General features: G+C 44.1%; 1 protein-coding gene across 2 annotated transcripts in view; it reads left to right on the forward strand.

Moving 5' to 3' along the window:
• Positions 1 to 27,348, forward strand: part of GTF2F2 (general transcription factor IIF subunit 2) — a 239,614-nt gene that overhangs the window by 143,120 nt on the left and 69,146 nt on the right. The gene's annotated exons all lie outside the window — the stretch shown is intronic.

The following is a 27,348-nucleotide window of genomic DNA, read 5'->3' on the forward strand; positions in this document are numbered from 1 at the left end:
TGTTGCTTCATTTTATGTTTTTCTATGCAATTATAGCAGAAAGACAGAAACAATACTGTAGAACCACAGCTATTTGATTGTAGCTTGATTGTTACACGGTGCCTTAAAAGGTTTAACAATTTATGAAGGGGGATAAGTGCATCACATTTAAGGTGAACCATTTACAAGTCAATTAGCAATAGGGAGAACCAAGTAGGCAAGTGGTGATAATTTTATGCAAACAGATGAAAAGAGAATACATAAAATTCTGAATCTAAGTACATATTCTGAAATTCTAAAATGGCTTTCCTTTATTTATCAAACCAGAGATCTATTGATTGATATACTTGTTCACCTTCAAAACCAAGCGAACTGCCATCTGCAATAGTCTGTGATGATCTCTTGATCCAAGAGCCAAGGTGCTAAATGTCCTCTAAGGCCGGAAAGCTTACGTTCAATTTAAACCGTTTACAGTGAATGTTGAGGGGTTAATGCTTAAAAGAACACTCCAAACACCAAAACCACTACAGAAGAGTGGTGTGTGTGTCCAATTGTAAACGTCAAACAGATTAAGAACAATTTGATTTCATATCTGATGTCCACCAGGCAGCAATCCTTGCCTTCACTACTGCTGCTTATGGAACTTCTGTTGGCTCTAAGTATATCCATTCTAAATCTCCCGAGTCCCAAGCGCAATAGTGATTCTAGCTCACATTTCCCCAAACATCAGCCTAGACGTGATGAAGGGTAGAAACAAATGTGTTTAAGCATGGCCAAATGGCCCACTTATATACAAAACAAGGATGACGTAAACCATGCCCAGAACACTCCTACAAAATGTCCCTAAATTCCAGTGTCAGCATGACTAGACATAAATGACATCAAATATTATAATGCATAATAACCATATAGGAACCCCCACAAATATAATATCCCCGGATAGCCTGGATCTGAGCGCCCAACTTGTCCAAATAGCGCTGAAATCCCACGAATACAGTCGAATCGCCACCGGGGTAGAGTTTTAACCGACCGCTCATGAGGCGCCTGCCCAAATCAGTTCCATAGTTTTAGTGGTAGTCAAGTTCGGGAGTTCCAAACCAACCAAAAAGACGAATGGTTCCCCTGGCTCATAGGTAGCGTTTGTTCATCTTGTTCGTACGAACAAACCTACCGAACAGCGCTCTCCTGGCTTGTCGCGGAAAGAAGCAGGCGTTCCTATGGTTTCTCGGTGTTCGCGAGGTCCGACTTAGAGTTCCAGACACTCGATGACCAAGTCCTGCTGCCTACGTTCATGGGACAAGATGACCACTGTTTTCTCAGGCATGTGGTGTTCGGTTATACGAACGGCAGCCACACAGAGAGAGCACTTAATCCTGTGGTTTCTTTGTAGTTAATGAGCCAGGGGGGTGGTCGGTGTTCGGTAGATTTATATACCGAATGCAGGGAAAACATGAATGAGGTTCTGGAACCTGTTGGTTAACTTAGGAGGAGGACATCTCCTATGCAGACAAAATAGTGGGTTTTGTCACAAGGTCTAATCTTTAAACTTCCATTACTGCACATTGTTTTGAAGGCAGAGTGGGTGAAATGTGAAAATCTATCCTAATGTCTCCCCCTCCCTTCTTCTTACCTTTTATCAGGGAGAGAGGACATAATGCTGCAAGCCCTGGTGGTTCAGGGGTGGCATGTTTACTTTAGCCTGCAGCCCCTCTGGCTGCAGGCTGACTCTCCTGTCCTCCTGTAAGCACAGCACTGTATTGGAGCGGCGTTGCCATGGTAACGTGCAGTAGTGTTTTGACCAGCCTTTTCCTCCCTCTGCTGGAACGAAGTGCCAGCGTGCTGGTGAGGGAGATCTTTGACTTACAGCAAGACTGGCTCTGCATGGGCTGGCAGGGGGAGATGAAAGGATCTCCCCTGCCGGCCTTGGTCCACAAACATCGAGGCACACTCTGTGTTTTCTGCAGAACCCACCACTGCCCACCTGAAATCCCAAACCGGAAGGAACCAAACAAGCAAACAGTCATAAAGACATTAAAAATCAATTTTTGGAAAACGGATTTTCCAAATTCAAGATATCATGGCAGACTTTACGCCATGTAGTCAGCGCAATCCATTTTTCATGTTTGATTTACTTACTATGGTTGAAGTGTTTTTTTCCACTGGCTTTTTATAACATCTAAACAATGCAACTTGAAAAATTAACAATTGCTCTTAAATAGTACTAATCGCTGGTTATAGTGATTTCAAATAACTGCACACTATATGTGTAACTTGTACAAAAAATGGTATGTCTAGCGATACAGTGTGTCAAGTAGTCAGACTGAATATATATATATTTTTTTATTATAGCTATTCACTATAATCAAAGTGTTGAAAACCAAGGAAAAAAAATATTAAGGGGATAGAAAATATTCACAGAAGTCCGTTTGGTCTGTCTCCAAATAAATGAGACAACACTTATCAGGTGATAGCATTAAGTGTAGAGACAAATACCGGTAATTAAAAAGAAGACACAGTGAGAGCTATGCAAGAGGGGAAAACAAACTTTCCATTTTCTCTGCCTTTGTAGGCACCTACACTTCAGTAAAAAAAAAAAAAAAAAAAAAACACGCCATATTGCAAAACTAAGAATAGACTGAATTATCCCTAAACTGTCACACAAGAAATAGCAGATGGTGTAATTATTACCTACTGGGTACTTTTCCAGCAATACTTGTATTTTCCTCAGTGTATCAACCATATTGGGTTAGATAGTAGTTGCTGGCTAGTGTGGTCCTTGGCCCCCCACCCCCTTCTCCCATATTGCATAGGCTCTGCTATAAAGTACCCTTTACTGCTGTAATGCTTGACTTTGAGGGCTCTCCATTGTCAAAGTTCCAAAGTTGTCACCATGTTGTCTCTTCAGATGTGCCTTTCTACACAGTACTGTTGTAATGAGTGGGTATTTGAGTATTTATACATTTTCTGCCATCTTGAATGAGTCTGGCCATTTCTCCTATGACATCTTTCAGCAAGATATTTTCACCTACAGAACTGACACTCGTTGGATGTTTAGCTCTTTATACTCTGTGAATGCTAAAGACTACCCAACATTATGTAAGGCGGTCAGCTGTTATGGGTATGTGGAAACCACCGTATTTGTGGCACTAGCAATTTAAATCCTTTAGGTCTTTTCTGTTGTAAGAATTGATCAGTTATGAAGCTGTGTAACCATATCTGCATGATTAATAGACTTGGTTGCAGGCATAAGATTTGCTGTTTCCACACAGTTTACATTAACATACTAATGGAACCTTATGACTAGGTTTCCCCCGGGACCAATCTGTTCTCACTCCATCATTAACTACATGTGCAAAATGTTGACATTAAAATCCATCATATTTCCTTTAAGCAAGTGGTATAATATTGTAAATGTGTATACTGAAAGGGTGCCTAAAAGTTAGATCACCAGATGTTTTAAAACTACAGTTTCCGTGATCGCTTGTCATTGTAAAGGTATTCTGAAGACTTGCAAAGGATCAAGGGAGTTGTAGGTCTACAACATCTGGGGATGTGCCTTTGGGGCACCCCAGGTATACTGGATCTTAAAGGAAATAATTGTAATTTAAAAACTTATTTTTAACCTTTGAGTCATTGGCATAAGCAACATATTTGTTTGTCGCAGGAGAAAACAAGCTAATGACGAGAGATATTGCTTTACGAGGAGTGAATAAACTCTGTCACCGTTATCGGAGTCATCATTTTAAGATCTTTGGAAAGGTGTTGGGTGGGTACAGGTAGTCATTGGCAGAGAAGTCTATTAAATGGCAATGTGGTTTAGAAGACCATGCTAAAATTGATAGCGTGGAGATGAAAGCTGGCCATATTTTAATTTGGAGAATTAAGTGAAAAAAATTGCATTTTGATGAAGAATTGGTATCTTCTTAACACCAAGGACAAAAGCTGCAATAGTAATCTGAAGAACACGGTGCCAAGGAGATTACTTTCTAATTCATGGGAACCTGTAAGCATGTCCATTTTCTGACTATATACAATTTCTTCTTCATGCAGTATATCTGTCAAAGCCGTGATAACCTTCCTTGTTATCTCCTTTTCAGTCACTCCTCTGTTTAGATGGAATAACCTGCAATGACAAACAATGTTTGTTCATTATCATTGTCAGTAGTTTTTAACATTGTCAACAGCATTGTTAATGGGCATAATCTGGGAAATGCTAAGGTCTTATAAGTGTACATGTCACTATATTGACTTTGTCAGTTTGTCATTGATTTCCAAGTTAAAAAGGATTACAATGCAGAGGGTGTTGCTTTTGTATAAAAGCTAAAATTTACTGTTGAGTGAAACGAATTGATAGCATGTTTTTATTATAGGGGAGAAGGCATGAATTAGTTATGCTAAAGTGATTTTTCTTCATATTATTTTAATGAAATTTTAAATGGACTTCTGATGAACATGGAATCTAAGAGCTTGAACTAAGTTATGCTTGTGCTCCTTATTTTTCATGGCCTTTCAACATGCTTATTCAGCCTGCACTATTATTCCATATAAAAATTTAACCTCAGTGTTTTTTCAATTAAACAAATGTCTAACACTGCTCATGGTTCCAGTAACACATCAGAAACTGTGTGAAGTGCTTGATTTCCCTTTGTTTCTGACACACAATAAGTGGAATGTGATCATCAACAACTCATGTTTTTTGAGGATCTGTGTGTGAATCTGTGCGTGTGTGTTTCTCTTGTAGTGTGTCTGTTTGTGTATCTGCATGTGTCACTGTATGTGGATATGCTACTGCATACAAACACCCCACTATTAAATTCCAGCATAACACACCCCTGCATTGAAATGCTAGTAATAATACAAAAAAAGCAAACGCACACCTCCATTAAGTGCCAACACTACACACAAACGCACCACTGCATTCAGTACCAACATTGTAGACAGAAACAGCCCTGCGTGCAAACACCAAAACACCACAGCTACATACAGACCCCTACATTAAAACACCATTACTACACAAACTTTAATTTGTGTAAACATTTTTCTATGATTATTTATTGGTATATATAGTGTTCTAAGCCGACTGCTTGAAACTGCAAAAAAAAAATCTGCAAGCTACATTTCTTTGACCATTGTGTCAACCAAGCAATTTAAAAGCTGTTAATGAATGCATTAAGTAAAGGTGTTTATTTGATGTTCTTTAACTAATTCATGGCATAAATTAATGTTGATTTGATTTCTCGAACTAGTGTGCTCATGCATTTTGGGTGTCATAACTGCATCCTGGTTTTAGTATTTTAAGATCCGCCTGAGCACTTGCTTATATATACTATAGAATATATTGGCAGATATGTATGTATGTACACTTACCTGGCTTAGTATCATCTGTTTACCCCACTCTCTCGTGTTTTGTTTTTATGATATTGGCTAGCTGTGTGTAGCTATGGAATGAAAGATGGATGAAGATATACTCAAACTAGAAACGTGCACCTGATAATGTGGTTGAGTTAAAGGGATACTCCACTGCTCAAATACAATATATGCTTCCTAATTGGGATAAGCATCTGCAAGATAGGAATTAAGAAAAGTCCCTCCCCCTTTACCCTATAAAGGGCTTCCCCCGGCAAACCCACGTCAGTTCTTCCTTGTCCCAGCACGGGACGGATAAGGCATCTTTTGGAGGTGATGCACATGGGTTGATGCCTGGGGGATGCGGCCCGATTGCTGTCCGGGTAGCAGGCTGAGCGGCCAGGTTCCTTCCGCGGAGGTACAGAGCTTCAACACCAGGATCTTTGTATGCCTAGTAGGTACCGGCATTGGGAAGAAAGCGTGGCCCGAGGGACGTAGTGAGCACATGGCAGGCCTTGAACATGCGCACAGCAGTGGAATGCACGCCTGTGCTAAATGGAACTTCTTGGAAACGGCCGAGTGGGATCGCTTTGCAGTTCCCTCTGGCAGCAGGACGCTTGTCAGGTGGGTTCCCTGTGTCACCAGCCCCCCCACATGGCTCAGAGGTTTTCAAGGTAAGATTAGCTAATCTTTACTTTGAAAATCTGTTCTGATTGGAATAGAATAATTGGAGTTTTGCTTAATGGTCTGTATATGCACCTTGGAATGCCTCTTCCACAAACATGCTTTTCTTGTGGTATTTGTGCTACTCCCCTTCCTATCGTACTGGGGTATAATTATAATTGTAACCATTGTAACCAAAATTGCTGCAATTTATTTGGTAAAATTTAAGCAAATACTATGCTATCATTCCTAGCCTGGTGTCAAGATTATCAAGCCTTATCTTGTGATTCTTATGGAGACTCAAATAGTTTATCAGCTGCTGTGCCTGAGACGGTCCAAAGAGGCAGGTACAAGAGAAGGCCTTTGGCTACTTCTAATGTGGCTTCTGGCGTATATTTGTCTACCTCTTATTGAGACATATCTGGTTCATCATATTGTGTGGAGTTGGTTCCCACCTGATGTACTAAGAAGGTTCATTGGGAATAAATCGGTCATGGGGCAGGATAATCTGCGTAACTTTTATGAGGGTTCTCTGTTCCTCATACCCCATGTCTTTCCTGAATGCAGAAAATTGAAAAACTCTTGTTACAAGCCTTTATTGTCCAGCATTTAATATGTTTACCATCAAATGGGGTAAAGGTTATATCCCCAAGATACACTAGCAAGCCAGAAAGTTCTGAATTTCTCTTCCCTAATCCCATAGGTGAAATAGCTGCTTTAAATAGTCTGTGGTCAAGAAGGCCGAGACCTCTTACAGACGATCTTCCAGGCTGCTGGTTTTCGTTATAAGGCTCTGCTGGCATGTGCAGCGGTGCTCAGGACTTATAACTTTGATTGCTATTGTTAATGGAGGTTATGGAAGTCTCCAGATTGCAGTGTTTTAGTTTACTGCTGTATTTGTGATTGCCACATACTTTTGTGATGGACATGACTAATACATTTTGAAATTGACGACCAAAATCATGGGTTGATCTTTTGTTGCCCTTGTGGCCAAAGGCTAGGACTGTGGATCAGGGTCCCTTTCGGTCCTGTTTACCTCAATTACGAAAGTGGGCATCGTAAGATTTCGTAAGATGCGCCATAAGTGGATTGAAGAGATTTCATTGCAGTACAAACTCAGACTCTCCGCTGTGGACGGTCTTCTGCCCAGGAATAGTTAATATGTTCCTGCTCCCATAACACTCATCGGTACAGTTGCCCTTTAAGTATGTTCAGATAGCTAGCAGAACGCTACAGGATCGCGGTTGGATACGGAGACTATAAAAGTAATTTCTTCTTCCTCCAGGAAACACAGGTTTTCTGGTGTTCGGGTTAACCCTAATATGTTATCTCTGCATCTGACCGCACTAAAAAGGAAAGATCCAATTTCTAATAAAGCAAAATTGACTTCAACTGGGCAAAATCTAAAATATGTCCGCTACAGTGCAAATTTATCTGAGTCGAAAGTGTGGAGGTCTTGGGTTTGTAACTCCTAGACTCTTTTCATGGAAGATCAGTTTAACTGGTGGACAATGTCAAGTTTTCTTCCATCAAGTCTGACCTTTCAGCATATAGAATGGGTACTTCTCCCTACATAAGGCATCTATCATAGGCGAGGGCGCTCCTCTAAATTCTCTGTGCCCGCATTTTTGGTCCAAGAAAAATTAGTCAACTAATTTCAGAGCTCATAAGGCAGTTCATCACTACCCTCGCCGATTCAGATCTTGACTAATGGAGAGACTTATTAGGATGCAGTCAGACCACGACACTGTTTCTCTTATTTCGACCAACAGGGTGGTGCCAGTGGCAAAGTCTGTTTCAACTGTGTACTGGGCTCAGGATCTTTTGGAGGTCCTCGCTCCATTCAACTTATGGGGTATCAATGTCATCACCTTCAACCCCAGCACGAGGGAGTGGGATCAAGAGGATGTATGTCTATAGGTCCTATAATGCTCACCATTCTAAAGGGAGATTTGGAGGGCCCGGATAGACCTTATGGCAAGGAGTGACCAGTGCCTCCCTATACGGGCTTGCGTTTTTCTCCTAGAAACTGATCCCAAGACTTCTTCAAAAGATATGTACAGACGGAGCAGTGGTCTGTCAGTCTTTCCGTACTGGCCAAACACTAGCTGGTTTTCGGCTTTGATGGAGATGATTTCCAGGTTTTAGGATCTCCCTATGTCAAAAACACTTTTAGAAGACAGGATGGGCGGCTGGAAGTGCTTAATAGGTTCATATTGACGGCAGGGCTCAGAAGATGAACCTTCATCTTCTGAGTCTTCATAAAGCAGAATCCAATTGTTGCGTCTAATCTACTTGTCGTTCTGCCTCTAACTTTTCATAAGGAGTTTGGTAGAGTTTCTACATTACTGTAAGGAGTATCATTGTCTTCTAGTTCATTTGCCCGTTGGTTCAGATTTACACTTCCTTCATGGGATTTCCACAAGTTGGGCGTTGGGAAAGGATTGGTCTTTGTATATGCTAGTTGGAAGTTTCTTTAACGCAATAGGCTTCTTAGGCCACCCAGGAAGTTATTGTTTTCCTCCTGGGATCTTTTTTCAATCTTTCAGGCCTCCATGGGCTTTGGTGGTGGTTTATTTTTAAGATTCTAAAGCTGCAGCAGCATTCTTAGTGGCCATTACCTCAGCCAAGAGAGAAGGCAAGCTTCAGGCTTTATCTTCTTCAGTAGAACTTGGTATATTCCGTCAGGGTAAAGTAGTGTTTCATCATAAACATTCACTTCTTCCAGAGTTATCCTTTAGAGCCGTTTATCAGCTCATTTTTGTAACAATGCAACAATGCCACCTCCCCGCTGGAACAAAGATGGCATATACTAGAGGTTAAAAAGGGAATTACAGGTCTACCTATCAAGATCAGCCGACTACAGTGAACCAGATCACCCCTTGTCATCTTCTAAGGAAAGTTTAATGAGAATGAAGCCTTTCGTAATTCTATTTCTCGTTGTTTGGTCTATCAAAATGGCTTGCGCTTCAGTAGTTTTTCTACGCCAGCTTCTCTCTCAGCACATTCCACAAAAGCAATGGCCACGTCATGGGCAGAGAAAGCTCTTGCTTCACCCGAAGAAATCGACAAGGCTGCTTCTTGGTCATCTTTTAGCACCTTTGTCAGGCATTTCAGGCTAGAGGTACTCTCTTCCTCTAAAATTGCGTTAGGGCATAAGGTACTACAAGCTGTTGAGGCATAAGGCCCACCCGATTCGGGGATCTTGCTATATCCCATACGTACTGCCACCATATGTCAGAATAAACAGACATTTTTATTCACTGTAAATTCTTTTTTTTCTTTATATGGTGGCAGTACAAATCTCCCTCCCTCTGAAATACAAATTTTGCTTGCGATATAGGGCGTAGGTGTTTATTCTTGCTACAACTGAGGTGAGTTTGCCAGGGGAAGCCCTTTATAGGGTAAAGGGGGAGGGGCTTCAATTAATTCCTATCTTGCTGATGCCTGTCCCAATTAGGAAGCACAACCCACACGTAATGCCACCATATTAAGAAAAAAAATAATTTACAGTGAGTAAAAATTCCTGTTTTTCATAGGAGTTATATCTAAAATTAGCTTGCAGAACCTGCAGTTCTCTTGTCTGCAGCATTTGCAAACCCTCACCTTAAAACCCCTCATAGACTTAATGTGGCTGTCCAATCACAGACTTCTCAATGAGAAGTATTTGCAAGGCAGGTGCTCTGGCAAATTGCCTCTTTAGTTCAGTGCATAGTAGCTAACCAAACCAGGATGTAACTGGATCTGTTGTGTGCTTTCTATTGAAATCTGCACTTTTTCCAAAATGAAACAAATAGGACACCCTCTTGGTACTTTAGTGGTCTGGAGTGTCCCTTTAACTCTACTGGGTTGAGATCTGTTCTGACCGTTGGAGAAAACCATCAGTGTGACATTTATGGAACAAGCTTGAAATAATGCTGAATAATCTGTTTAAACTAAACAATGCCTCAGCCATTTTCATGTAACACCTTAAATCTAAATTTTCACGAGATTTAATTTGTTTAGGTCTGTTTTGCCCACTCGTCGCTCTCACAATCTTATGTGACATCTGAGGTGGTCTTCTGCTGCATGGCCTCTTATGATTTGATGGGTTACATGTTCATAGTAATGAGTATCTGAATGCATGAAAAACCTTGCTCTTTTCATCTGACCTTAATTATTGTTTGAATATTTTTATTGTTTCACAGTATAAGTGCAGAATGCGAACTGGTTCATATTAAGGCAAGTGGTTGCCCTCGCAGGGGCTTAAGCAGTAACTTTCAATAAGGTGAACAGTTTCCTACGTAGAGGCTTAATTGTCAGCATATAAGGAGAAATGCATATCATCACCTGCGCAGAGGCGTATGCGATCAAAACATATAAGCATAGTCGAACTTTGCAGGGATAAACTTACAGGCATTACAGCGTAAATTGCAAAAATCGTGCTAGTGCTATTACATATATCTAACGCATTATTAAGCGTGTAAGTAATAGTTGTTCTCCATGCAACAGCGCATAAACAGTCACAGTGCAGGCATGCAATACTAAAAAAGCGTGGTATTTAAGAATCAACATCCATACATATAATAATGTAAGAGCAGGTTGGTAGTTACCCTTTAATTGCAGTATGTGAGTCTGTTTGTGTAAATGTTTTGTGTTGGCTGGTTTATGCAATCTCATGCATCTCATCTGATTAGCTGGTGTGCGCATTGCTTTGTGTGTGTGCTGGTTTGTGCAAGTGCTTCGTGTGAGCAGGTTTGCAATGGTCATGTAATTGCTCTGTTTTGAATATGTTTAATGTGTTCACATTATAAATACGTGTATCAAGCTGATGTACAAGACACCAAAGCAAGGGATTGCCCACGCAGGGGCTTAAGCTGCGGTTTAAAGCAGGTTGTCCATCAAGTGGACCTCTTTTATCCTATTTATCACCCCTGCTATGGGTGGTGTGCCCGGTTTAAGCCACTCTGAGGCTACGGCTCTCCTTGCTGCTAACGTAATTTTGTGGATGAGCTTTTGTTCATGCCTAGTCCATCCATCTATGGATCTGTTATATAAGAAGAGCCATGGATCTAGGTCTGGGGCTATAGAAAAGACCTGCGACAACAGGGCCTGTATCCGGTTCCAAAATATGACCATCTGAGGGCATTCCCACCACATGTGGACGTAGGTCCCCCGCAGGCCGCAGCCCCTCCAGCACACATCTGTAGGTTGTTGTTTTTCATTTGATGTAGTTTAACCGGTGTAGTATACCAGCGAAGCATAGTTTTGACAGATTGTTCCTGAAGGGTAACTCATATGGAAGAGGTATGCTTAGCCTCCCAAATGTCTTGCCACTCTATGCCTTCCAGTATTTCCCCTAGGTCTCTCTCCCATTGATCCGTATAGGCTAGCTTACCCCAGTACCCAGCTTCTGAACAGAGGTGGGCATACATGAGCGTTATCATGCCATTAGGTATGGTTTCTTGAAGGCAGATGCGTTCAAAGAACGTCATCTTTTGCACGGCTGCTGCTTTGATGTGTGCTAATTTTGCGTAATCTTTAAGTTGTATGTATCTGAAAACATCTGAGGGGGCTAGGTGGCCCCGCTGTCTTAATGTATTGAAAGGGCTGACCTCTGTTCCCTGGTACAATTGGCAGATACGTTGTAACCCTATTCACTCTATGTTTTTAAAGGCTCTAGCTGTCATTCCGGGGGTGAAGGCTTTATTGCGTAAGTATGGCATTAGAGGAGACGGGTCAGATGCTAAATGAAACTTGGAGTCCCACATCCTCAAGGAGTTGATTATAGTCGGGCTTGTGACCCTTATCCCGGGTCTGTGATCTTTAGGGACCCACATGAGGAGCTGTGGGATGTCTGCGCCCGTCATGAGAGATTCTACGTCTGCACATTTTCGGTCTCCTGGGGGAGAGTGCCACATTGCCCCCTGAGTCAATTGAGTCGCTGTGTAATAGTAATATATGTTTGGGAGACCCAGGCCCCCCCTCGTCTTTGGCCTATATAAAATGTATCTGGAAATGCTGTGTCTTTTGTTCTGCCACACAAAGGACCCTATAGCCCTCTGCAAGGACTGCAAGGACGATCTGGGGACGCGGATGGGCAGCGCTTGAAACAAAAACAGAATTCTAGGCAAGATGTTCATTTTAACAGCGTGAATTCTTCCTATCCACGAAATAGGTCTGTACACCCACGTCTCCATGTCCTTTATCAGCTGTTTCTTTAATGGTGTATAATTTTGATCGTATAATTTTTCTGGTTTTGCTGTCAGGCGAATACCTAGATATTTGAGTGTCTGTTGTTCCATTCGTATTTGGTGTGTGTCGTGTATTAGGGTTGTTGCTGATGCTGGTACTCCTATTGGGAGGGCACTAGACTTTGCCATGTTTGCTTTGTACTCTGAAATGGTTCCAAAGTCCCTTAGCACACCCTGCAAGGCTCCCTTTGAGTTCACCGGGTCGGTGAGCGCTAGGAGCACATCATCCGCATAGGCTGAAACCAAAAATTCCCTACCTCCCACTTCAACACCCTTCACGCCCGGGTGGTGCCGCAATACCTGTAATAGGGGTTCTAATGACAGTACAAATAGAAGGGGGGAGAGGGGGGAGAGGAGCAGGGCTCCTGAGATCTTCAACTGCGCTCTGACGTTACTTTACATCGCTCTTAATAAGGTCATGAACTGTTCAGGGAACCCTAGGTAAGGCCACTTCACTCTATCAAACGCCTTTTCAGCGTCGAGCGAAACGAACCGCATTGGAGTCTTTGTGGCCACCTGTCTCCATATCAAGTCTATATTTCTGCGGGTGTTTTCGAACAGCTGTCTGTCCGGTATAAAACCACTTGATCGGCGTCTATCAATTTCGCTAAGACGGGGTTAAGACGCTCTGCCTGTATCTTTGCCAAAAACTTCAGATCGTGTTTTATGAGAGATATAGGTCTATAACTGTCCAGTGAAAGGGGGTCTTTATCTGATTTTGGCAATAACACAATGATTGCTAAGTTCATATCAGGGTTTAGGGACCTTCCTGTCTGAAAACCATTGAAGACTTCTGTCAAGTGAGGAACAAGTTCCTCGCGAAACGTCTTGTAGTAACTATCGTCATATCCGTCAGGTCCTGGGGCCTTGTTTCCTTTTAAAGCTGTTATTGACCGGTCTATTTCGTATGGGGTAATTTCAGCTGCTAGAATATCAACAGCCTCTTGTGGTAACTTGGGCAGTCCTAGGTCTTTCAGGAAATTGCGGGTTGCGTCCTCGTCTCTCATTGTCTCTGAGTTTGGGGAATGATTGTAGAGGGATTCATAGTAATCAGTAAAAACCTCTGCTATGTCTTTGGGCATAGTTTTGACCAAGTTATCTGGGTGCTGGATGGAAGTAATGTGTCCTCGTCTCATTCTTGGTTTGAGGACCCTGTCTAGTAAGGTATCCATCTTGTTGGCTACTTGTGATATTATATAAGAGTGTCTTGTAAGTGATTATAGACACTAGGAGAGCTGCACTTGCACTTTTTGTCAACACAGCCTGCTATATGTGGCTCTGGGAAGTGTGAGTGACCCATTACTTCTGGGTTTTATCTTTTTATATCATCAACCAGTATTGTGCTATGTAGGCTTTTTTGTTTTGCAGGTTAATCAGAGGTGTACTTGCCATTGACATCAAATGTACAAACCGTTTTTTCTTTTGATGTGTCTTGCTTCCAAGCTGGCTAGAGCAATGCATATTTTCCTTTTCATGTGATGATAGCGTCTTCACAGGACAGTAAATAACATGCAATCATTTGTCATAATTGTAGTGCATAATCATTTCCCTTTAAGTTTTGTATCCTCTATCGTTACTAGACCAAACCGTCATGAAAATGTAGCTTCCTGAGTCAGCAACTGACCACTTTTATTCCAAAGTACTTCTGTAGTTCATTTGTGTCATACGTCAATCCTAACTACAGCATTACTACAAAATTAACAAAATATGCTCATGCAAAATAACAAAATATGTCCAAGGCACGGCAGGTTACCGACCAGGCGTATATTTTATGTTAAGCAATAAATAATGTGCACATTTTGTTAGGAAAGATGTAGGCAATTGCATAGGTTAGGAAAAATGGTTAAAAGTTACACTCTTCGGTGTTAGTTTATGAGGTAGGTATATTCTCAGCTGTTGCTGAATGCTTTACGAGTTTTAAATTGTGCTAAAACATTGTGGAAGTAATAGTTTTCAAACAGTTGGGGGATCTGCTTGCTGATCACTCTTGTTTTAAGATAATGTTTAGGAGCATTCTTGTGCGTATGATGTAAGGGAACATAATCACTTCTAATTGAAAGTAGTGATTGGCCAAGCACAAGGGGGCACTGCAAAAAAAAAAAAGCATGATCTCATTCACCACAAAAAGTTGATGAGAATTACTTGCCCAGGTTAATAGCCACCCACGCTTATATTAATGTGTGTTCGTGTTTACCATTAATGTTTTTTTATTTTTTTAAAGCAGCGCTGTCATGCCGAACTTAACTTCTTCCTGTCTGCTCTAGTTTTCCTTAAAACCTGAGACAAAGTAGGGACTACTTGTCTAATGGAGGTTTCCTACGCCTGACCATCTCTGACCAGCGGAGGAGCAAAGTGTGCTCCGTTTCTTGTGGTCAGAGAAATTTTCCCACAATTCTTCTCTTTCCTTCGTGATATTGCGATGCTTCCTGTCAGTATTTCCGAACGTCCTGTCATTTAGAGAGAACGCCGGCGAAACTACTGAATTTCGTCCCAACAGAATGAGCACAGTTTCTACATTCGTGTTAGGACGCAATTTGGGACTTAGTTCGGATCGGAATTTAATTTGAATGAATGAAATTCGGTTCCAATTCGTGCCACGGCTGCATCTTGCAGCCGCTTAGTAGATAGCTCCCTAATTCCCACGGTATTAGGGAGCTATCTACCAAAAGGCTGAAAGACCTAAATTGGTCTTTTAGCCAAATCTACTAATACTAAGCCCGTGGCTGCTTACTGTTGTAACAAAAATTCTGTGTCCCCCCTCCCGAGCCCCTACTCGTGCCGTGCCAGTGGGGTCTATTGAACTGAAGGGAGGACCTAGCGTGTCCCCCACCAATGAGCGGCGGGTCGGGTCCTAAATGAAAATGGAGGGGACCTATTGTCCCCCCGGCCCCCACCCATGGCTTGGAATCAACCAGAGTGCACTGACAGGTAAGTCTCTACATTTAGAGTGTTACAGCACTCTGATTGGTTGGCTTGAAATTCAACCAATCAGATTGCTCTGTGTCATTTTACACGGCGTGGGAAAGTTCTTTGGAATTTTCCCATGCTGTGTAATTTGACTCATAACACTGTAAATGGTTGCTTTTCAAATTTACAATAGGTTCCCCCCCCCCCCCCCCCAATAGTTATTTAGGGCCCCCACCTGCGCTCATGAGTGGGGGCCAAGGGGTAGGACAATGGGTCCCCCTCTTCCCATTTTCGTTTACGGCCCTCCCCTCATTTAATTTTAGGCCTCCCACCAGCTGCTCATGGGTGGGGGCCAGGACCCTTCAGTTTAATAGCCCCCACTCGAGTCAGTGACTTTATCGCATCACAAAAGAAGATCTCACTCTCATGCTGCAGTTCCTGCATGCTGTCCCTGCTGATCACTATATGATGATTGGTACTGGGCAGCAGGCAAAGCCCAGAGCAGATCACGGTCAGCAGGGTGTTCAGGAAGACACTGTCCAGTTCTTTCCATACCCTGGAGTTCTCAATGTATGAGCAAGCTTGGAATCCTTCAAAAATCACAGATGAACACAAACTCTGCCTCAATTACTTAAAGGTCTATATGCAGCACTCAGTACTGCAAACCGCTAGTTTTTGCACACAAAACGAATGTTTTACGGAATGCTACACCATATGTTTCCTTAGCCACACCCCTCATTCAAAATAAACATACTTAGCACACAGCTCAGGCCCTTAAAGCACTGCGTGAGCTACTGTTAATTCACAACCTGGCTGCAGATAATTTGAGAAACACCAAACAGTGATGTCCTTACTATATGACTTCATGGTTGTCCTATCCTACTAATGGGGTTGCTTTGTAGTTGAGATCACTGTGAGTCACTGACGCATTTGATTTAAAAAACAAAACAAAAAAAAAATTAGTATATTTCTGGAGCAAGGGGACATAGCTAAAGAGGCAGGCTTATGGTGCAGCATTCTGCAAAACATTTATTTTTTTTATTATTTAAATATATAAATATTGTTGTACTGGTGTTAAAAGGCCTTTTTAATAAACACAAATTTAAAGGATATTCAAGTTTGTTTTTTGGTTTTTATTCCTGGCTCTCCAGGTTACATTGAGGATATATCTATCCTAACAAATAAATAAACTATACTGCATATTTTACAGGCTGAGTGATTATTTCATATAGCTAAACGTTGACAGATCAGAAAGTTATTAATGGAGTATAATTGCTGGCAGATATATAATAACCTCTGTGCGACAAGGATGTAATAATGTACTGGAAAGGCCACAGGGTTCTCAAGGGGTTAAGTATGTGAAAATTTATGATAATAGTTTGAGATATTTGATGTCTGTAGTCTAGCCATTTTCTTATATTGGCTTAAAATGCTAAGGTTTTGTGTTGCCTGCTGTATTGCCATTTTAGTTTGCGATCTGTAAACTGATCAATAGATAAATGTATGGAGGAAAAGCAAACAGAAGAATCAGCACTGTACGGACAAATAGTAAAGAAAAGGTGTCAGCAGACCTAAAAAATGGGGCTCCCTCAAAGACCCAACAAAATAGAATAATGCAGCAAAACAGGAAAAGGTTAAGAGAAATGTTCATACATACATACATAGATGTATGAACTGTTAAATAGAATACTATTCTGCACATCTAGTGTAACACCTGACTGCAGAATAAACACATTCTCAACTGGTACAACACCAACAACTGTTACCAGAAATTAGTTTGAAATGTTATGCGGACTGATCCATTGACATAAGTCAAAACCCAATCTATCAGCTGTTTGATCATTTATAGCCGTTAATCTAGCAAATTATAATTATGTAGTACTCTAAATTGCATGCTCAATTACCTTTCAAGCTCCTGTCTGAACAATAGTAAGTGGGTGATGAATTCCAAATGCATGCATGTGATGGAGGCTATTCTTATGTATAAGGTTTTTGCCCTTGCTAAATGGTTTCTGTTGTTTTGCACACTTTGTAGAATTTTGGAATTGTATCCGTATTTTAGAATATCAGCTGTTTATTCCATGCTATTCTGTGTGTTCATTTGTGTGATTATTTGCCAATACAGTCACATTAAAGGACCACTGTAGTGCCAGGAAAACATACTCTTTTTCTTGGCACTATAGTGCCCTTAGGGTGCCCCCACCATCAGGGGGTTTTCAAACAGTTGGGGGATCTGCTTGCTGATCACTCTTGTTTTAAGATAATGTTTAGGAGCATTCTTGTGCGTATGATGTAAGGGAACATAATCACTTCTAATTGAAAGTAGTGATTGGCCAAGCACAAGGGGGCACTGCAAAAAAAAAGCATGATCTCATTCACCACAAAAAGTTGATGAGAATTACTTGCCCAGGTTAATAGCCACCCACGCTGATATTAATGTGTGTTCGTGTTTACCATTAATGTTTTTTTATTTTTTTAAAGCAGCGCTGTCATGCCGAACTTAACTTCTTCCTGTCTGCTCTAGTTTTCCTTAAAACCTGAGACAAAGTAGGGACTACTTGTCTAATGGAGGTTTCCTACGCCTGACCATCTCTGACCAGCGGAGGAGCAAAGTGTGCTCCGTTTCTTGTGGTCAGAGAAATTTTCCCACAATTCTTCTCTTTCCTTCGTGATATCGCGATGCTTCCTGTCAGTATTTCCGAACGTCCTGTCATTTAGAGAGAACGCCGGCGAAACTACTGAATTTCGTCCCAACAGAATGAGCACAGTTTCTACATTCGTGTTAGGACGCAATTTGGGACTTAGTTCGGATCGGAATTTAATTTGAATGAATGAAATTCGGTTCCAATTCGTGCCACGGCTGCATCTTGCAGCCGCTTAGTAGATAGCTCCCTAATTCCCACGGTATTAGGGAGCTATCTACCAAAAGGCTGAAAGACCTAAATTGGTCTTTCAGCCAAATCTACTAATACTAAGCCCGTGGCTGCTCACTGTTGTAACAAAAATTCTGTGTCCCCCCTCCCGAGCCCCTACTCGTGCCGTGCCAGTGGGGTCTATTGAACTGAAGGGAGGACCTAGCGTGTCCCCCACCAATGAGCGGCGGGTCGGGTCCTAAATGAAAATGGAGGGGACCTATTGTCCCCCCGGCCCCCACCCATGGGTCACGGGTGGGGGCTAAGGGTAAATACCCCCCCCAGGTGACTTGGGGTCCCCGACCTATTGTCCCCTAGTCACCCCCACCCAAACAAAATTTAATAAAGACCTACCTACCACTAAAAATAGTGAGGGGGAACAAGAAAACTAAATACCTGTAAATAAAAAATTACTTACCATTTGATGTCGTCTTTTTTCTAAAATCATATGTTTTCAGCCCCCAAAAAGGCCAAATAAAAATCCATAATTTGTGTCGAAACTGTTAAAATAAAAGAAATGGATGCTAAAAATGTCATCCACCCAAAGTAGTTCAGCGAGGGCAACGAGCAGACTGAGCTCCACACGTTGGGGAAAGGCTTGTAAAGCCTTCCCACCCCCTGCAATTTGACATAGAGCACTGTGATTGGCTGGCTTGGAATCAACCAGAGTGCACTGACAGGTAAGTCTCTACATTTAGAGTGTTACAGCACTCTGATTGGTTGGCTTGAAATTCAACCAATCAGATTGCTCTGTGTCATTTTACACGGCATGGGAAAGTTCTTTGGAATTTTCCCATGCTGTGTAATTTGACTCATAACACTGTAAATGGTTGCTTTTCAAATTTACAATAGGTCCCCCCCCCCCCCAATAGTTATTTAGGGCCCCCACCTGCGCTCATGAGTGGGGGCCAAGGGGTAGGACAATGGGTCCCCCTCTTCCCATTTTCGTTTACGGCCCTCCCCTCATTTAATTTTAGGCCTCCCACCAGCTGCTCATGGGTGGGGGCCAGGACCCTTCAGTTTAATAGCCCCCACTCGAGTCAGTGACTTTATCGCATCACAAAAGAAGATCTCACTCTCATGCTGCAGTTCCTGCATGCTGTCCCTGCTAATCACTATATGATTGGTACTGGGCAGCAGGCAAAGCCCAGAGCAGATCACGGTCAGCAGGGTGTTCAGGAAGACACTGTCCAGTTCTTTCCATACCCTGGAGTTCTCAATGTATGAGCAAGCTTGGAATCCTTCAAAAATCACAGATGAACACAAACTCTGCCTCAATTACTTAAAGGTCTATATGCAGCACTCAGTGCTGCAAACCGCTCATCTGTCAGTCTAACACCTCTAAATTTGGACCCAGCTAACAGAGGGGAGCACCAGGTGTCAATTGATACCTGGGTCTCCCTAGTGCAAACACAGGCTGTCCTCACCAAAAGTAAGGAATGTTACATGCCATTCTAGGGATTTTAAAGCCCACTATTTTCAGGTCGGCAAGGAACGTCAGAAAATGTTTAAAAAGATTTGATATTTTACACATTTAATATGCATCAGGCTTTTCAAAATGTCTAGCGTGCTCTTTGTCCACATCCTATTACACTGCCATGCTTCCATACAATTAGAGACTGATACACTGTAAAAGTTAAAAAAAAACAAAAAAAAAACACATGGTGATGTGTTGCTCTTGTATCTAGTATGCTTCCACGATCTAGTAGACACTGCCATTTACCTATTTCTTACTAAGTGAACATAAATATATTACCCCTTTTATTTCGTTTTGGAAAAGATTCCGTATCAGCAGAGTGCATTATTGTTCTGCTTGACTGTAAAATGGGAGAGCTATTCAGAGTAATTTAAAGCTGGCTATGGTCCAGCAGTGCAGAATGCAGAGATGAATAAGATGTGGGTTTTAACGTAGAAGATTCATCATCGGACTGTGCAGATGCAGCTGTGACTATCTGCTGAGCTTTAAAGGTGACATTGCTCATCATGTTGAAACATTTCATTATCTTTAAATAATGTTTAGTGTGATTTGCTCTTTGCTTTGATGTTTAAGCTTACTCCAGCTGTCTAACACAGACTTGCCAGAAATTGGGAAGAATGCAAACATAAATACGTTGCAGTGCAGATTAATTCTGCTTGACAATAATAAATACCTATCCATGTTAAAATATTGGTAGAATTTATGTCTTAACAAATATAGACCTTGTGGTTTTTTGATGCCCCATTAATTTACTGTAAAACTTTCAGCACATTAGAAGACTATTTTTTTTATTGCAGTGATCACTAATTAGTTTGAATTATGTAGAACATTTTTTTTGCTGTCATCCTTTTATCTGCAGGACCTGTCAGTTTTCCTTTCTGATGCAAATGTAGAGACACTACAACATGTAAAATCCACTTTGTCACAAAGCAAGTCAGACAGACACGTTCTGCATATCAGAATGTTCATGTTTGAAATTTAATTGATTCTACATAGTCACATAGTCACAAACGTTGAAATAAAGCACTATCTTATCTGTCTTGATTTGCATGCATACCTTCAAATATTCCCAGGTCAATTCATTTGCAGATCAATTTGATGGAGACGAAAGAAGCTAATTGTTGTTCTGAAGGAGCAGGAAAGATAGTTGATTGTGATGAGCCACCTATCACCAGAATCTCCACTCAGCTTAAAGGACCACTCTAGGCACCCAGACGACTTCAGCTTAATGAAGTGGTCTGGGTGCCAGGTACCTCTAGGATTAACCCTTTTTTTTATAAACATAGCAGTTTCAGAGAAACTGCTATGTTTATAATGAGGGTTAATCCAGCCTCCAAATCCTCTAGTGGCTGTCTCATTGACAGCCGCTAGAGGCGCTTGCGTGCTTCTCACTGTGAAAATCACAGTGAGAGCACGCAAGCGTCCATAGGAAAGCATTGTAAATGCTTTCCTATGCGACCGGCTGAATGCGAGCGCGGCTCCTGCCGCGCATGCGCATTCAGCCGATGACGTCGCGATCAAGATGGAGAGGAGGAGGAAAGCTCCCCGCCCGGCGCTGGAAAAAGAGGTAAGTTTAACCCCTTCCTCTCTCCAGAGCCCGGCGGGAGGGGGTCCCTGAGGGTGGGGGCACCCTCAGGGTACTCTAGTGCCAGGAAAACGAGTATGTTTTCCTGGCACTAGAGTGGTCCTTTAAGATGTTGAATCACCGTTATTGTTCTAAAAAGTTGCAAGTAATAATAAATATTATGAACGCTGGTATGGTAGATACCCGTTCGCCTGTTTTCTCCCGAACTGCTGAAGCCGGAGTGATTATAGCTTGCAGTTCGGGTGTAGATTTGAACGGTTTCAGACGAATGCAGCATCCAAGTAGTTTCTGCCCAGCAAGTAAACAGTTACCCAAACATCAGCCTAGACTAGATGGAGGGTACAACAGGAATGAATTTTAATGGTGTCACTCTGGCTTTTATACAAGTCCCCATGCAAGGGGCACTCCCACCAGGACCTTGTTGGGGACACCAAAGTTAACCAATAACAACACAGTTTCAAAGTATGACACTCCCCTACACATCATACAACCCCTCCTCTCTGCCTGGGATCAGTTACTGTAATAACTCGATTATCTCCAGGCAGAAAAAAAACATATGTTCCACAAAACCTAAAAAGTACCGCAAACCACATAAAATCCCTATAAATATAATATCCCCTGATAGCCTTGATCTGGTGACCAATATATCCAAAAATCACCGAGATCAGTTCCAGGGGCTTTGGAATTTTATGGTCTTATTTATTAAGTCTTATTTTGACTGACTACACACGGCGCTCCTGCCCAGAAATAGTTCCATGAGATTAGGTTGTGCGGTTGGTCTATTTCGATAAGTCTTAAAAACAAACAAATGCATGAACAGTACCCCCTGGCTCATAGCAGCATTTGTTCCCCTTGTTCGTGGTGGTCAAGTGTCTGGTTTTAATTCCAGAAACTCGACGACCAAGTCCTGCTGCCTCCTTTCGTGCGAACAAGATGGCCACACAGGGAGAGCACTTAATCGACTGTTTTCTTTTAAGTTAATGAGCCAGGGGGATGGTCGGTGTTCGGTAGTTTCGACTACCGAATCAAAAAAAATAAGTCTCAATTAAGCATGGTGGTTTCATCACAATAAAGAAACAGGTTGCAATTTAGTGCTAATCCAAGAAAATTAGAATACACCACAAAGCCTGCATTATTCATACGTTAGACTTAATGGTTGTACTATAATGCTTGAGTGGCTGCTTTTTATATTTGCCGACTGATCAGGAGTAAGGACGTCTTATAGCAAGTTGTACAACATTTCTAGAGTAAAACCTGCTTTACTTTGTAATGGACCTAGTGTTTGGGCACTGGCTTACATACCAGGAAGGTAGTGTTTTTAAAAGCACAGCATCATATACACCAATATGGAATATCTGAATGTCTTAACTTTAAAGAGAAAATAAAGGAAGAAAGTACATGATTTTGTTCCTCAGAAAATAATAATAATTAAAAACAACAACAACAAAACCCTGCAATTACTACTATGGCAAGATAACACATGATCTCAGAATATCTGAAATGTTTCAGCAGGACCCTCTGTTCCGGTGTGTCCAACTTGTCTTGTTGCAAATAATTGTCTGTTAGTCCATCTATAGTACTTGTTGGTCTTTGTACTTGTCACTTTATAAATAATAATATAAAATAGGAGTCAAGGGGGGGCGTGGCTTGCCGTGCATGGAGTGAGTCGCACACCACAGGAGCTCCGCCGCCTCGGACCACAAAGCCCCATATCAATGCCACACTACACCACAACGATGGGCAGAACGAAGCGCCAGGGCACCCCGGGACCATCTGGGTCCAGCCCGCAAAGAAAAACCGCAGGTCCGCTAGATGAATTCCTCTCCTTTTCTGATAGCACGAGACCCGCGAGACACGCGGACAAGATGGCGGCCGCTTCCCCAGGGGCGGAGAGTAACGCAAGCTCGGAGCCAGGGGCGACCGGCGGAGACCCTCTTGCGAGGATCACTGCCGAACTGGCAACCATCTCAGCTAACATGCTCTCAAAGTCCGATAAGACTGCCCTAGTAGCGGAGCTGCGGTCGGCGATACGAGAGGAGATACAGGAGGTACGGAGAGACCTTTCAGCACTAGAGGAGAGAGTCTCAGAACTAGAAGGGGAGAACCTCAGGGCCATACAACACTCCCAATCGGCAGACCATGCCACAGCGAGGCAAGGCTCCGTGCTGCTTGACCTCCGAAGACAAGTGGAGGACCTGGACAACAGGGGGCGACGCAATAATATTAGAATTCGAGGCCTACCAGAAACTGACCAAGAAAACCTGACCTCAGCCCTCACACAGTTATTTACCCACATCCTGGGCGAAAACGCCCCAGAGGACTTTCAAATAGAACGTGCTCACAGGGCCCTGCGCCCCCCCAGGAGAGACGGCCTACCACGAGATGTGATCTGCTGCCTCCTGTCCTTTCAACTCAAGGACGCCATCATGAGAGCGGCGCGCCCTCAGACCATCACCTTCCAAGAGGCCACTATCTCGCTATATCAGGACCTATCCACCCTCACTCTAGATGCACGAAGGGCTCTGAGGCCTCTCACGCATGCACTCCAAGAAAAACGTATTCCCTATAAGTGGGGCTTTCCCTTCAGCCTCCAGGCCAAGCGAGGGAACACGTGGTGCACACTGAGGTGGCCCAACGACATACCCAGTTTCCTGAGGACAATGGACTTGCCACCGGTTTCCATCCGCAATTGGATCTTGGACCAACCTCCGGCCCGCCCGGACCATCCTGAAGTACCGGCTCCGCTCCGTAACCAGGCACGGAGCGACACACAGCCCACGCGATGGGGAGGCCCTGATGAACCCGAAGAATAGACTGACCCACACAGGCCCCGGAGCTTCCCTGCCCTCCTGCACTGACTTAACCTGCTGAGGTTACCCCATGGCTTCGCGATATCAGATAAGTACTCACACTTTCATCCACTGGGGTGCTGCCACATTCCCCATCCTGCCAAGGGTAGGGGGGCCTGGGGCCTATAGTTCTGAACACCACGGGTTATTGGGGTGGGCCTGCACTTCTTACGATCTGACTGTCTCTTGGGTGGGGTACGGGCGTGGGATTCACCGATGCCTCCCGGGTCAGCCGTGTAGCGGAACTCACCTTACCGGGGTTCCTGAGATGAGGTACCCTGGCTTTGCTTTCCCCTCATGACATGCCGTTGCCATGGACCCTTCTCGCGGACCGACTTAATGGAGGTCTGCCTCCCCTCCTGCCCCGCCGACCACCTCACCAGTAACTGTCGACCCACATGATAACCCATAAACTGGGGCCGAGTAGACACACACTGAAGCAGGGTTGGGTGGTGGGGGCTTGGGAATATTGGGGGTTCTTTGCTTAGGCTGGAGTGTCACATGTTTTGTGAAATGTAACCTGCCCTGTTTATTACGCACCCGCATGCTATCGGTTGATCTTATTGTTTGGGGCTCTTAGCACTTTGAGCAGATCTGATGGCCACACCGCTACGACACTCTAGCCCACGGGCACCAACTGCCCTCCACCCATACGATGTGACGCTCATATGATACCTTAGCGGGGGAGGAGGGGGGGGGCTCCCTGGGGTGATCTGATCTAATTACGGTATTGTGTTGAACATGCTCGTCCCCCAGTCCTGTTATATGTCAGTTCACATGCCCCCACGCACCCATAAAGTTTGTTTTCCGTTAATTGCTTTTATGTTATGCTTGCCATGCTGCTGTCGTATTTTCGCTCCCGGGGCTGAGCGGGCCGTCCGTGCTGGTCATGGGACGGCCCGCGCTGCCTCGGGACGGGGGGTTCTGGGGGCGGAGGGACATGGGCATGGTTTCATCTAATGGGAATGTCGAGAGCACTGTATGACTTTGCATGTTAAGTACTGTTTGTGAAAATCCGAATTATCCTGCCTGTGAGTGAGACGATCCCTGGACTGGCTTGACTGACGTACCCTCCGGGTCCCCTTGGCTGGGACGGTACCAGGTCGCCCCCCCCCCCCCCCGACCTCCCCTCTTCTACTACCACCCCGGATGGCCCGGAGACGGCTCATGGACCGGGAAACTAATCCATTCACTACACCCGACCCACCACGGCATGGCTGGACAGCCCCTACCGTTGCTACCCCCCTAGAGACATCGCATAGGACTTAGTGCCCCCTCCCCGGTGCCCGTCGCCCGGATGCTCTGACAAACCTGACGGTTTACGGTAGGACGCCCCTGGGGATACACGTTAATCCCGCCCGGACTAAATTCCCAGCCCGCCCACACCAGATTACTAACGAGACCCCCAGAAGACCTGCTGAACGATAACGTGGTCCGAGGGACCGCGGTCCCTGGTATATCCTGACAGACCACACCCGCTAGACTTCCGTGACCCCCTGCGACCGGCCCTCTTGTAAATTAGGTCACCCTAGCTAGACCTAGGGCTACGGTTGCCTATACCACAGAGCCCCTCCACGGGCTAGCACCCTAACCTTTCCTACCCCCCCTCTCCCTACTGCCCCTCTCTGCCCTTTACATCCCTTTTCCCCCTCCTCCTTACTCCCGGCGCCCCGCTCCCTCCGAGAGTACGGTGCCACTGCTCGGACATGGCGTCGGGCTTCAGACCCTCGCCTTTGCTCCTGCGGACACATAATGTCCGCGGTCTCAACTCCCCTAATAAAAGGCGCCATCTGCTGCACACTCTATGGTCACAAATGGTTTCAGTAGCATTTCTACAAGAAACACACCTGAAAGGAGGTGATGCCCCGCAGATCAAAGACAGGAGATTCCCATTAGGATTCTACGCTAACCACCCTGATGCTAAGCGTGCGGGGGTTGCCATCCTCTTCTCCCACAACACCCCGTTTTTCAGCTCAGCAACACAGGCTGATCCCATGGGCAGATTTTTATTCGTTAAGGGCACGATAGCTGACCACAAATACACGTTCGCTACTATCTACTGCCCCAATAAGGGGCAACACCGCTTCTTGGCAAAAACCCTCGTGAAATTGGAGAAGTTCCGGGAGGGAACTTTGATCCTAACCGGTGACCTCAACATCCCCCTGGACCCCCGGATGGACTCTTCCGCGGGCTCTAGCGCCATCCCCCCGCACTGTATCCGACAAGCTAGGCAAGCCCTGTCCAGATCGGGCCTGGTGGACTGCTGGAGGGTGGCGCATCCTGATGATAAAGATTTCACATGCTACTCAGCAGCACATAATAGGTATAGCAGAATTGATTATATCTTCCTAGCACAGGAATACCTCCCCTTCCTCATGTCCTCCTCGATAGGGTTACAGCACGACTCTGATCACGCACCGGTCCGAGCCACTATTAAGTCACCGCTCTTTAAACCCAGTGACCGCCACTGGAGGCTAAATGAAACTATACTGACGGACAACGCTATCGCCACACAAATATCCCAAACTCTGACCCAATACTTCCAAGACAATGTCAGGCCAGACACTGCACCCCTCACGGTCTGGGAGGCACATAAATGCGTAATACGGGGACACATGATTAAACTGTGCTCCCGGCGGAAAAAAGAGCGCTCCGCCAGAACGCAGGAGCTGCTACGCGAAATAGCCACCTTAGAGACAACACATAAAAGTGACCAGACGGACGAAACCTACCGACGCCTCACAGACACACGTAGGCAGCTTAGAGACCTGTTATCCCAGAACTTACTTCAAACCATACGCAAATCCCACAGACACTTTTATGAGTTTTCTGACAAATGCGGTAGGACACTAGCCCGCACACTGCAGCAGAAACGGAGACAACACCATATCCACCAGATTAAGGGGAAGGATGGGACACTGAGAAGGACTCCGTCGGATATCTTGCACACGTTTAGGCTTTTCTATGAGGAGCTATATAATTTAGATACCACAACGCGACGCTCAGATAGACCCCAACACCTGCACAAAATAAATGCCTTCCTCACAGAACACATAGGCCGAACGCTCCCGGAGGAACTAGCCGAGGAGCTAGAACAGCCTCTGACGGGGGAGGAACTCGCCGCCGCACTAAAAAGCTCTAAGTCGAATAAAGCACCGGGCCCCGACGGTTTGACGGTCTCATACCTGCGAAAGTTCAAAGACATACTGTTACCACATCTGTTACAGGGTCTCAACTCCTTGCTGGACGGTGGGCGGTTCCCTACGGACACCCTCCGCGCCACGGTCACGGTCATACCTAAAGAGGGGAAAGACCCCACTGAATGTGGGAGCTATAGACCGATCTCGCTCCTCAATGCCGATCTTAAGCTCTTCGCAAAAACCATAGCCGTGAGACT

Source organism: Pelobates fuscus, chromosome 1, assembly GCF_036172605.1.
Source record: "Pelobates fuscus isolate aPelFus1 chromosome 1, aPelFus1.pri, whole genome shotgun sequence".
NCBI lineage: Eukaryota > Metazoa > Chordata > Amphibia > Anura > Pelobatidae > Pelobates > Pelobates fuscus.